The following is a 14,317-nucleotide window of genomic DNA, read 5'->3' on the forward strand; positions in this document are numbered from 1 at the left end:
GTTTGGTGTTAATCCGTTTTTAGTTTGATCTTTAGTTGACGTTGCAAACCGTTAACTGGAATTCATCTGCTCTCTATTTGATTGTTGCTTGTTGTTAAAAGTCGGAAAAAAATCCCCCTTGCTTTACTGCAAGTCCGTAAAATAATGCAATATATATCATATATAGCCTATATAAGAATATCACACCGAATCTCAACAAAACATTTCCGTTTTCAGTCCCCCTGTCCAGCGAACGGGCTGGCTTGTGGACTCCTTCAAGGCTGCTTTGTGAATGAGGTGTTTGCTATAATAGAAGGGCCCAGGCAGAGGACGGGGGTTATTAGTTATGCGTAAGGTATTGTTGTCCCCGCTGACACCACGGGCAATGAATGGACACTGATATAAGAGGAGGCTGGGTTATGTAAACGAGCCTGACAGGACGGGGGCCAGTCAAAAGGCGGGGCCCCTTCGCATCCCCAAGGCATCCCAGGGACACTGAGTAAAACCAGCATGAGAGAGGAGCACGCATGAGTTCCCTAAACCTCACCTTGAGGTGAGTCACCTCCAAAACACTTCATGCTTATTGCTGTATATCATATAGAACATTAAGGCTTCGGAAAGCTTACAATTTAGGTACTAAAACTGACTCCTTTTGCTGGTCTCATTTTTGTTGAAGCTCATTCACATTTTTCATTGCCTTGTGAAAGTAATGGGACAGTGAAGTGAAAGTTATGGTTAGATTTTAAATCAATATGGGGTAAGTCGAGATCCTCAGTGTTTATTTCAGTGTACATATTGGTTTCACCATTTAAAAATATATAGTCCCCCTATTTCAGGGCACCAAAAGTAATGGTAAAAAAAGTAACTATTGGCTTGACAGGTATTTCTGGTTAGGTGTGTTCTGTCATCATTTGTGTAGGCATAAGAGAGCTCCCAATAGCCGCTTTTCAACAGAGGTTCCTGTTCTTTTTTTTTTTTTTACTTTAAATGTTTTTTATTATAATTTTTCTTTTATCAAGTGCAGTCAAACAATATGTCACAACATATTGATGTTACATAAAGGTGTCACGGGTAAGTCACAAAAGAATAACAGTCCATGAATATCTTTCTTAAAAATAAATAATAACAATAAAGTAAAAGAAGAAAAAACAAACAACAACAACAACAAAAATAATCCCTATTTTCATCGCTGGCATTAACAACCACAACAGCCAATAAACATAATCATTATCACCATAGAGGTTCCTGTTCTGATGTGGTAATGAGTTATATTCTTCAAGAATCGAATGACTATATATTTAAACGTTTAAAAATGTATGTACTAGTCCCAGATTGCCCTATGAAATGTGGAAATGTATAGCCAATTAAAACACACTCTGATTCCCATCACCAGTCAATTCAAGAGCAGTTTTTTGGTCCTCAAACTGTCTTTTATCATGTCTGTGACTTCAGGTAACAATCATATAAGCAGTTTTTTCTTTTTATGTAAGCCGACACAGCACGAATATGTGATACAGTATTTCAAACTTTCCATCAACGATATGCTGTGAGACTGAGATGATACAGCCTATACATAGAGCTACACAGTGCATAATCCATAACAGCAAACAAATAACTCTGCATGCAGAGCCTATGCATATAGAACATCGATAGGCCTAACACAGTAACATATCATGAGAAGTTCTAATCTAAAAGAATCTAAAAGTTTTTGTTGTTGATGTTCAAACCTTCTTGACAATGACACAGTGAAGCACATGAAGCGCCATGTGTCGTTACTAAAACCACATCAATACTACAGCCACGAGCTGCAAGTTGAAAGTCTCTCCAAAGACCATTCAGTGCAGCGACACATGCAACCTCAAACCATCTAATCATCTCAGCCTTGTGAGCCTCAAAGAGACTCAACCCTGGTTAGAAAAACTCAATTTTAGAAAGAAAACAAACACTTTCAACCACCCTTTGGCCCCAACGGTTTCTTATTATGAGTTATGAAAGGGAAGTGGCTCGATGGCCAAGCTATTGGAATGCTACGCGGTGCACAGCATGACCGAACAGCCAATTAACAGGCATCAGCGTACACAGCAGGACGCCCCTATACACGCACAATAGGTGCCCCTTATAGACTGAGAACAACAGGGTGGGGAGCAGTGTGCTTTTCATTAGGTGGTCTTCTGTTCTGGTCTTTCCAAAAGGACATGCAAAACAGATCTAATTAGGGATCGGGTCCATGAGGGACTGACTTAGATGTATAACGAAGAAGATATCAACATGCAAGATGGGGGCTGGGAGGAGAGAGAGGAGGGCTACAGCATAGAGATGCATATTGACCCTATGCATCTGAGGGTAGATACACACATGCACGATCTCACACACACCTTTTGTAGTCTTGTTCATTAACTAACTCATTAGTGAGTTACTCAGTCAATATTCCTTTCATAATAAGCCTGGTTCTCACAATATCAAATCAGTATGAATGTTGTTCTTTCCATATTCCCAATAATAGCCATATAATGGCCATTTAATTAAAGTTCTATTCTGCAATCGGACACCAACCTTTTACTCACAGCCGTTGGCTGCAGCATCATTGACAATGTGCCACTTCAATGTTAGTAAGCAATCTTAAAAAAAAAAAAAAAAGCGTTGTTGTAGATATGCTTCTACAAAGACTCAGGAGTTGACACTCATGAGACAGCTTCACTCAGACCTCAGTTCTATTCTCTGTGGCTTCACTCTCGAGACACAAGTCTCTAAGGACACAATTTCCCAGAAAAGGACATTTCTATACACTTGAGGGTTTTGAAAGAGGCACAGTTTCTCCACTCACATACAGTACTATTTATTATATTTACAGTATTTATTTATATCTATTGTTTCATCTTATTACTTCTAACTAGCTCATTGGCTATATTAGTTGCTCAGTGATCATACCTCATCCGGTTCCTCACCCTGGCTCATGATCACCCTGGTTCCCAGAAGTATAGTATAGTATAGTATAGTATAGTAGCCGAGCCATATAGAGCGCATATAGAGCAGGTAACAATCATATACGCCGTTTTTTCTTTTTATGTAAGCCGACACAGCACGAATATGTGATACAGTATTTCAAACTTTCCATCAACGATATGCTGTGAGACTGCTGGGAACCAGGGTGATCATGAGCCAGGGTGAGGAACCGGATGAGGTATGATCACAGAGCAACTAATATAGCCAATGAGCCATATAGAGATTAGACAGGAAATTCAATTGAGCACCATAACTCCAATAAAAATAAAGTATCTACGAAACGAAGGTTTCATCAATAAATTTATGGGATTTTGCCGACATACCTTCTGCTTTGTACTTGGGTTAAGTTAACTGAGTTACATGTGTCAGTCTCATGAAAATGATCAAAATAAGCCTGGATTTTCTTTAGGGTAAACTGACAACTCCAGTGTCAGATAATGACAGGTAGTGTAATGGGGGAGTGGTTGTCCTGGGGGAGTGGTTGGCGGTGGAGTTAACCAGCTATGGTTCCAACCCATTACCTGCCTGTGAAAAGTGTGAACATTTTGAGGATGATTTTGATGTTAGTTGACTTGAGGTCTGTTAGTTGACTTGAGGTGTACCAACATTCAAATATGCATATCATCTTCAACTTTTCCAGATTTCAATGTATGACATCATTTGAAGCTTACAATCTGCCCTTTCATAATCTGTCAAAAACTGAAAAATTAACCTTTTTTACCAGACCGTCACATTTTATCCTGGCTACTTTTGATCTCTCTCATGACCGTTTGCGACATATGAGACAGATCAATGCAGACGGAGTAGCACTATCTGACATGTCTCACCATGAGACAATGACTGCCATGGTGGTCAATGGTGGCACCACCGTGGCGATTAAGTTAGAAACAACAGCATCCTCCCTAATACTAATATAAAGGCTAGAAAAGGAAGATTTGCTTGCTAGGTGGTAGGCTGAGTTTATGTGGCTGTTGAAGTTTAGACTCAAATTAAAGCTTTGTAGTAAAAACCAAATAGTAGTAGTAAAAACACATTTCCAACCACTTTCTTTGCTGTATCACTTGAATTCCTTGTTGCAAACACAATTGTGGATATGAGAGATTATCTTTCCATTAAGGGACTCTTTTTGGCCACTTGGTTGTACCAACTTTATAGTGACTGAGATGATGTTGTCCCATCGACTGCTTTTTCCTCTCGTGTCAAACAATAGTACCAACTTAATAGCAATATAGTACGTCGTCATTAAACTTTTGGTGTTACCGCATGCTCTCCAAACACAGCCCTTCTGCCACAGGTGTCTATTAATTTGTGCCAGTCGCGTGCACTTCCTCCAACTCTCAACATATCTCTTCTAAAGTGATCTGATTGGCTTAGAGCACATCATTCAAACAAACAAGGCCACGGTATTTTCTCCAGAAATACAAAATAATAAAATGTAACACGAACATGGCATTCTTATTAATTCACTAACAAAAGAAAATACACTCTTTTAATTTCTGCTTATGCACACATTTTTCCGATCTCTACATGTGGATTGATGACAATGTTTTTTTATTTAATCAATAGTAAATTTAGTCATTAACACAAGAAAATGTAAATTATGATTCAAAATAGATATTTAACAATATATACATAAGGTATATACTATATATATCGAACACGAAATTACTCTGGAGCAATTAGGGGTTCAGTGCCTTGCTCAGGAACACTTAGACACGTGGCTGTGATGTATTGTGAAATATATTAATATGCCTAACCAGTAGGTGGCGCTCCCTACCCTAATTGGATACAAGCATATAACCTGTATGATAACCGAATAAGCTAGTTCAGTAACGTGATGGTCTATCTCATGTCGGTCTCCGAGTTCTTACAATATTACATGGTGTCAGCAGTGGGATTCCGGATGAGGTTGTGTCAGACAATGGTCCACAATTCTCAAGTGCAGAATTCAGGAGATTCACAGAGAGTTGGGAGTTTGTACCTTCCACATCAAGTCCTGGATACCCACAGTCCAATTGACAAAGTGAACGGGCTATCCAGACAGTGAAGAACATGCTAAAGAAAGCACAGGAAAGCCAGAGTGATCCCTACATTGCTCTGTTGGAATACAGAAACTCACCTCTGGATGGAGTGAAACTGTCTCCTGCACAGCTGCTCATGGGTCGAAGACTGCAGAGGAAACTGCCAACGTCAGCACAGCTGTACGACGACGTGCATAAGAGCATCAAGGAAAGGCAGCTGAAACAAAAGCGCTACTTTGATCAAGGAGCAAAACAGTTACCACTTCTGGCGGATGGAGAGAAAGTGAGAGTAAGAGTCAAGAACAACTGGCAACCAGCGATCGTGGTGAGAAGTCACGACAAACCCAGATCCTTGGTAATCCAAACACCTGATGGAAATATCTACAGGAGGAATCGGCGACGTCCTGCTGAAGACCAGAGAAATGACTTTTCCACAACCACGCTGTGTAGACGTGGAAGACTTTCCTTCAGTCAACTAGTGCACCTGCAGAAAGTGACACACCAGTGCCATCACCTGCACAGTCACCAGTGAAAGGGACTGTGACACCAACTGGGGACAGGGGAGAACCAGTCAAGAGGTCAAGGTGTGGAAGACTGATTAGACCACCAGAACGTTATTCTACTTAAATAGCAACATTTAGTTTAGTAGTAGGCTAAAAGAAAAGCATTGTGTAATTGTGTGTATAACATTCTGTCATCAGAAAGAAAGACCTGATTTAAGTTATAGTTTAAAATTGATTTTAAGTTTAAAGATAACATAAGTTTGAAAGTAACTATTGGTTGGAATGTTAAAAGAAAAGAAAACAAATACATATATATATATATATATATATATATATATATATTGTAATGTGTTGAAACGTAAAGTTAAGAAAACAGGAACATTCTAGTTAATTTGTTTGTAAGTAATATTTCTTAAAGGGGAAGATGTGATGTATTGTGAAATATATGAATACGCCTAACCAGTAGGTGGCGCTCCCTACCCTAATTAGATACAAGCATATAACCTGTATGATAACCAAATAAGCTAATTCAGTAAAGTGATGGTCTATCTCATGTCGGTCTCCCGTGTGACTTCTTACAATATTACAGTGGCCACCCGGGGATTTGAACCGCTGCGAGCTGGCTCTACCGGCTGAGCCACAGCCGCCCCAACGGAAGATACCCAGCGCCTGGTAGGGTCAATGGGTTGCAGACTTCAGGCAGTTATTGGATGCAAAGGATCGAAAGGTCAATCAAATGATGAACATGAGTATGGACATTAGGCCTATATACATTTTTCCCAGTACCTTTGTAGCCCTTAAATACAGTAGATATTGTTAAATGTTTGATGTTTAAAAAATGTTGTACTTGGTGAACCCGATCTGAAAAACATTGAATTAAAGCTTAGAGTCTGTTCTTTGACCCCATCATTGTTTGATTTAAAATTAGTAGAGCTATAGTTCTCCTTGCAAACACAAATAAAATGGAGTTCCTGGAGGAGCTGCTTTCAGTGTATCTGATCATCCAGCCAATTGCTCCTTAATTGGCCAAGTCACCAGTTGAGCAGGGGGTTTATGGGTAGTATAGTCATCTTTGGGCAGCCATTTTAGGACCAACACTTAATTAATGTCACCCTAATATACCAAATTCACTGTCTTACAAAATCTCATATACCACAACTCGTGAGCAAGTACACATATCCCTATAGGTATAAAGCATGTACCATCCTTGCAACCTCAATGTAATGGTTTAGTCCTGTGTGGGAGTGAAAGCATTTATGTACCCTATAAAACCATGATCTAGTTGGATAAGGACAAAGAACCTGACCTCATATATCGCCACAATCTAGCTATTAAAGTGTGTTGCCAAAGAGGACAGAATGGTTAAGAGCAGAGCGCTCGAGGGTGGTTGTTCCTACCACATTGTCAGTGGAACATGCCACTGACCAGTGAATCTTCCTGTTTTCGGGACACTGCAATAAATTAATTCACACTCAATAAAAGATTCACACTCTACAGTGACATTTGATTTGGGGTTTGAATAAAGAACATTCACACTCTACAGTGACTTTTGATTCAGGATTGAGTAAAGGGCATGCTATGGATGTACTGGGGATGGTTAGAGGCACTTCCACCATCAAGTATTTTAGAGTCAATGTACATAGCGGAATCTAAAACAGTATGTGCAAAATAAATGTTACTATATTGTTACACAGTATGCTATTTCATAAGCCCTAACCCTAACCTGTGAAATGTATTTCCTTTAAGATTAACTTTGTTCATACAGTATGTGCATTTTCAGTATTTCAGTCGCATACTCTCATGAAAAACTCTCATCATTGATTTTATGTTAATGTTATTTTTTCATATTTAACATGAATTGAGCTAGAAATGGTAAGTTTAAACATGGTTCTTAATGGTAGAACTGATGATGACGTTAGCTGCATTTATTAACTTAAAGAGCTATAAAACGTCACATGCTGAGCTGGGCGGTTGGGTCATTTTTTTTATACGGTGCCTTTTCCGTCCCCAGTACTAAATCATGTTGTATTTTGTCTAAATTTGGACAAATACTAATTCCATTAGGTTTTTCATGTATAGTCAATTGTTATTTATTATGAATACAATGATATGGGCTTCTAAGTTGTTGTTTTCTACATTTTAAAAGCTTTGGTTAAAGATGTAAATTGGATTTTGCATGGGATTTGGGATGTCCCCAGTGTTGTTCATTCAACTTCAATCCCAAAAATAACTATTAAAAACATATACATTTCCAAATATGTTATTATTATTTCATTTTCCTGATCAATATCTATTGAAATCAAATATAGTTTTTATCCATTTTTTTATTTTGTACAAAAAATTAAGGTTTTGCTTACAATATTGCTTGTCCCTGCGATCACTGTCCACCCTGTTATGCTGTGTTTGTGTATGTCCCTTTTAAAAGAAAACCATATTTCTCAATCACATCACTCTCATGAGGTGACATCACATCAGTGGAGGGGATTTCAAATGTGGTAAGCTGTGTGATTTTCTACCTCTTTTACCATCTGATTTTTATGTTTTTATCCAGTGAGTTTAATGTGGTTGACCATAACGTGTCCACCCTGTTATGCCTAAATATTGAGGAGATCAATCAAATTGAATAATTTCAAAAAAACGATTTAGTGCAAATTAGATTCCTCATCAAGTATTCATGGTCATTCTAGGCATTATGCTAACACAGGCAGGCTAAAGGCTAACTTTAACTCAAAATGTCCACCCTGTTAGTGTCCACCCTGTTATGTGTCCACTCTGTTCTGGAGACACTCGCCCTATTCAACTACAGAGGGTATTCTAAATAAAATAAAATGTAGGTGCCTGAGCTCGACCACTATGTTTTTCAGCAAGCTAGATATGTCCTTTATATAATAGAACATTAAAATATAGATAAATCAACAATTTATTTTTAAGTTATGAAGTCCAAATGGCACCGTATTAAAAAAAAATGACCCGGTTAACACCGTGAACAGTATACATGCTTATGCTGTTCTTTTTGTCAATTTTGTTCTTTTTGAGTTATTTTTGTCAATTCAATCCCTAAATTATGGCATTTAAGTACGGTAGCATTTCAGGGACTGCAGACACCAAAAAGCCATATGCAATGCAGTCACATGTGTTTACCTTTGTTTCAGAATTATGTCTGGCAGAGATCTAGAGAAAGGGTAAAGGGCTATGATAATGACCACTTGATAAGCAACAAAACCATCTACAGTGAAATTCATATCAAAGGCAACCATTCAGACTGATTCTGACTTTGCAGTGACATAAGGCAACTTTTATTTGAATAACCTATACAGATTTTCTGTGTGCACACATTGCTCATGTGTTAAATAAAGGCTTTGGCTGAAAAAGTGAATTCACTCTTTTGGTTGAAGGTCTGGATGGCAGCACTGTATTGCATCTGTCTGTATTAAACACTCTAAACTAAAGCATTCTCCAACTACATTCTGGTAAACTAACTTTGCAAACAGACCCCTTTCATGAAGGGTTACAAAGTCTCATATAACCTTAGACACATTCGTAAAACCCTATAGATGCAGTCAAAGAGCATTATGAGATGTATGTTAAGTAGTAAGGCTCAAGATACTGAGATATATTGTGAACATATCACAGACAAGGACCCTCTCCTGCCTTAACTATTCATAGTATTGGCAAGATGTGTCAAACGGCCACTTACCAGGACAACTTCACCAATGTCACAATGCCATAGCGTGGGATAACACATCTGTGGCAGAAATGCTAGTCAAAATCAATTGACAAACAATTGACTGTAGCCTATATCCCCACACTAACCGATCAATCGCTCAATCGATAGCAATACATAATAGTGCTATGACTGTTTATAAGGCTTTAATACACTTCATACAACAGTTCAAGATAATCTTTGCTGACATAATTCACATAGACAAAGGCAACTAAGCAAACCATGGAATGCTATTTGCTAGCAAAGTCTTATTTTTGGTAACTAAGTGGGAAACGGAGGATGCCTCCATTGTGAGGTTTGATTTACCCAGTCATGTTTGGCTGAAAACTCAAAGCCGGATATGAACATGAAAATATGAGTATACTGTAGTTACAGTAGCATTATTAAACCCTGCTCATTTAGGGTTCGGGTCAGACTTGCTCTATGCCAGTGTTACCATATCACTACATTGATCGATTCAGATCAGGTACTCGACAATGACCAGTTGAGTAAAGTGTAATTGAGCTGGGCTGTAACAAAGCATACACAAAATAGGATTCTCCAGGACCGGGATTACTGGGTTAAGGGTAAATGTGTTGTGTAGAGTCCCTGGTTAGCTGCAATTCAAAAATCTAATCTATATTAGTGGTCTTCTTCTGCGAGGCTTAGCCAAATCACAACTATACCCTGTTGTATCTGCTAACAGGAATGAACAATCTCAGGTAAACTAGTCAGCAATAGGAGCCGTACATATTCAGTCCATCTCTGAATGCCCTGAGGCTTGTGCAGTGTCAATGAACATAAGGCAATATGACACACTTCACTAATAGTGGTCTCCCACAAGGTATAGTGGTCTTCTCATGCGGGGCATAGACCAATCACAACTATACCCTTCTCTGGTGGTCTTCTCCTGCGAGGCATTGACCAATCACAACTATACCCTTCACTGGTGGCCTTCTCCTGCGAGGCATAGCCAACATTACTACTCTATCCTTCACACTATTTAAAAGCAAATGTTTTTCGATGAAGTGTGAGGAAAGTGCCACATGCAATGACTTGTTATAACACCCTTTATAGCTCAAGTTTGCTTTTAAATTATTTGGGAAGCCTCTAAGTATATGTCAGCGTTATAAAGGGTTTATGAAGACCTCATCTTTGTTTAAAGTAGGACCTTTTGCTGACTATTTATGTTTATTTGTCAGGGACCAGGTATAACATGTCATTGCCCCGGATTTAGCAAGATAGCTAATTGGGGCAGGAGACAGTGGCTGAAAAGCACATACTGTACATGGACATAACATCCAGAGTAATAGAGTCGTCCGCTGGGGTGTGTGGTTAAGCAGTGAGAACTGATCCTAGCTGTATTAACAACCCTTGGCCTGCTCATTGCCAGTCATGCAGTAGCGCTTTATCCTATTATCCACATAATGGGCTTTAGGGTTTCACATAGCCACGATCACAGTGGCCTAATAGGAGCTGGCTAAACCCCCCTCTTCTCCCCGCTGTTGCTTTTCAGCTTTTCACGCTATACCTCACTCACAGACTGTTGAGCCTATTAGGCATGGTAAGGGAGGAGAGGAGAGGAGGTGAAGGGAGGAGAGAGGGAGGGAGGTAGAGGCTGTTAAAAAGGGAGAGGAATGAGAATAGAGAGGGAGAGAGAGGAGAACAAGAGTAGAGAGGTATGATAATAGAGTAGAGAGAGAGAGTAGAGAGGTATGATAATAGAGTAGAGAGAGAGAGAGGTATGAGAATGGAGAATAGAGTACAGGTGCATCTCCATAAATGTTATCGTGGAAAGGTTCTGTATTTTCCGTAATTGTATTCAAAAAGTGAAACTTCCATATATTCTAGATCCATTACACATAAAGTGAAATATTTCAAGCCTTTTTGTTCTAATGTTGATGATTATGGCTTACAGCTCATGAAAGTCAAAAATCCAGTATCTCAAAATATTTGAATATTACATAAGACCAATCAAAAAAAGGATTTATAATACAGAAATGTCGACCTTGGGGGAGCTTCACAAGGAGTGAGGCTGGAGTCAGTGCTTCAAGAACCACCATGGAGAGACATACACAGGAACAGGGCTACAAGTGTCACGTTCCTAGTGTCAAGCAACTCCTGAACCAGAGGAGAAAAAGAGCTGGACCATTGGTCAGTGGTCCAAAGTCCTCTTTTCAGGTGAAAGTAAATGTAGCATTTCATTTGGAAATCAAGGTCCCAGTGTCTGGAGGAAGAGTGAAGAGGCACAGAATCCAAGTTGCTTTGGGCGTGTGCTGCATCATGATTTTAGTCAGCCAGAACACTCCACCATGCCCACCAACCAGGAGCAAACAGCTTCCAAGAAAGTTGCCAATTGTTGTGAGAGAAGTAGTGCAACACTGGATCAACTGAATGTAGCCCTGGGGCCACTGTCTAACTGGTTATGTTATGTTATGTAGGTGCATGGAATTCTAACCGTAGTCATAATCAGTCATCTACATGTGACTAAGCTCATTCTGGTAAATTCTGGCAAAAGAGATAGTAGGAAATAGTCAGATTTCAAAATAGTCAGGATTAAAAATAGTCATGGAGTGAGACAATCGACATTTTGAAAGTTTCCTTTGTGGTTTTCATTATGCCTTTTCTCAGTATTATTATTTCATGCAATTTTCTGTTTCTATGTTGTCATTTTGTATGTTGGATTTTTCCCCCTTGAAGGTTCTTATGACCACTGTGCAGGTGACAGGTGTGTAGAGCCTAATAGAACTAATAGAACCGTGTGTAAAATCCAATTTAACTTGAAACTTCCCAGACAACTGGTCCAGATGAATCAGTGTTGAATGTTTGTACCAGTGAGTTAAATGGTGGTTTTGGGAAGCATTGACTAGATATTGAGGGACACTATTGACATTAGTCAATAGTAAATGTGGCAAGAACATTGTGTTATACTGTACATGTTGTGCTGAAGTGCTGAATAGCAAGTATAAATGCAATAAAACTGGAAAAAGTGCAATGAATACAAAATACGTATGCATTAAAATTAAGCTTGAACTAAAACAAATTGTGTGAGAGGAAGTGGCAGGGTGGAGAATACCGCTTACCAATATAATTAATAGTTGCCCTAAAACATACAGTAAATCTCACAATACAAAAGACCAAGGCATTTGGGGAATCTGTCTCTATTTTTTTTTGCTTTTCTTAAAAAAACAAACAAGACATTTACAACTGAAGTCACAGCCATATAAATTACAACAGCAAACACAATAAATCTTAAATACAGATCTCCTCTCTCTTCGTTTCTTTGTTCCTTTTACCATTAAAAGAACAGACCATAAAAATGGTATATTCCCTTATATTCACTTGCAGTCCTGTGCATTGAAATACAGTGGCCATAAATGTGATGCTGCCTACGTTTGGGCAGTAAAATAACAAATCAACAACACTCTTTGAACTGGGAAAGGAAACTCAAGTGGTTAACTTGAAACAACAATGCTGTCCCAATATTCCCAACAGCTTCCTCTCTTGAGTCTCCTTTATGTTGTGACTAACAGGTTGAAATCAATAATCACCTATCATGAAGTACAGAAAAGTTCCTGTTTTAATAGAAATGGAACATAAGTTACCACAATTAGTAATTCAGTGTTGAGTGCCCTGACGGCAACGAAAGACTGAAGACTGTTCAGTTGCTCTGCAAGAGGACCATGGGATCCCTTGCCTGCTGAGGTGTAATTTCCCTATCAATTGCCTCGATTCAATAGGGTATACTGCCCTCTCCTGGTTTAGATTGGTCACTGCCACATCGATCAGTATGACCAGGAGTGGCAAGGGTACATGGTGCACCTGTCCTGTTAGTGGTTGCCACTTGGTGGCCACTCAGTTTATCCTAATCCTAGCCTTAATCTTTAGGCGGGAAAACGTTAAACAAACATCAGATCAGTATCTAAGGGACAAATTCATTCTACCCTGGGAATAGGTTAGTCATAGCTATATTGAGCTAAACAATAGTCTAACTTACACTCCAGTGATACATGGGTAAACACAATATCAGTGGCATTTTACGTATCTCATCCACAGATTAAGACTTAAACACCATGAGATATGAAAGTTGTTCTCCTGTCCCTTCCCCCCCCGAGCCACTTGATGCCAGGGAAATGTGTACTGTAGACAAGAGACTTTGGAGTTTCCACAGCAAGGGAGAAAAAGACAGATTGATCTAGTTGGAATCACAGCTTTACCTGCCCAAGAGGGACAATAAAATGTTTCACTTTTTTCACTCAAACAATCTTCAAAAGCAAGGCAGAACACAAGGCATTCTCTCTTGTGGCTCTGAAATACAACACTACTAAAAACAACAACAGCAACTTATGAAGAGGACAGTAGCATTTAACAGTGTGACTGACAACATTATATGAAACCAAGAAAAAATAAAATGAAAATACTATATTCTTTCATTGTGCAATTAATATAACTTTTGAATATACAAGGCTGAACCACAAATAAAGGGTTAAAATAAGAGGAGAAAGGCCTCATGGTTACATGGAGACAATGACAGGTAAGTAGAGGGTCCAAAGGGAAGACATGTTAACCCTTCCTCTCCATTAGCCTTATGGATTTTATTCCATTTCTTTTAATAATCCTTTATTTTCTTGCTGGTCAGTTTCATTTCAATTGCTTTCAATAACACAAGCCTGTACAATGAAAAAGAACATGTGTTGTTATATACACTCTTTTAGCCTATTGCCATCTTCATATGCCTTTTTTAACCCAACATTGAGGTTTGCAGTATGGTGATGAACAGTCACTCTTCTCTTCATGGTCTATTTGAACACATGCTCTCGACATCGGATTACCTAGTCTCCATTGGGACTAGTTGGGCGGAACTTGGAAGATAACGTCCAAACAAAGATGCCACCTCGCAGCTAAAATGAGAGTACCTAAACTCTTGTGGAGAGAATAAGAATGATATCCTGAAAAGAAACACAACATCATACACGACATCGTCACTTCCCCCCAAGCATCCCTCCCAAGGTATTTTTTCTTCAGTCTCTCTCAAAATTACCCAGAGTTCAGCAGCCTTAGACTGAGCCCGCCCCAACCACACAACTATGAAACAAATGTATTCTGTT

Source organism: Nansenia antarctica, assembly GCF_963989245.1.
Source record: "Nansenia antarctica genome assembly, chromosome: 10".
Classification (NCBI taxonomy): domain Eukaryota; kingdom Metazoa; phylum Chordata; class Actinopteri; order Argentiniformes; family Microstomatidae; genus Nansenia; species Nansenia antarctica.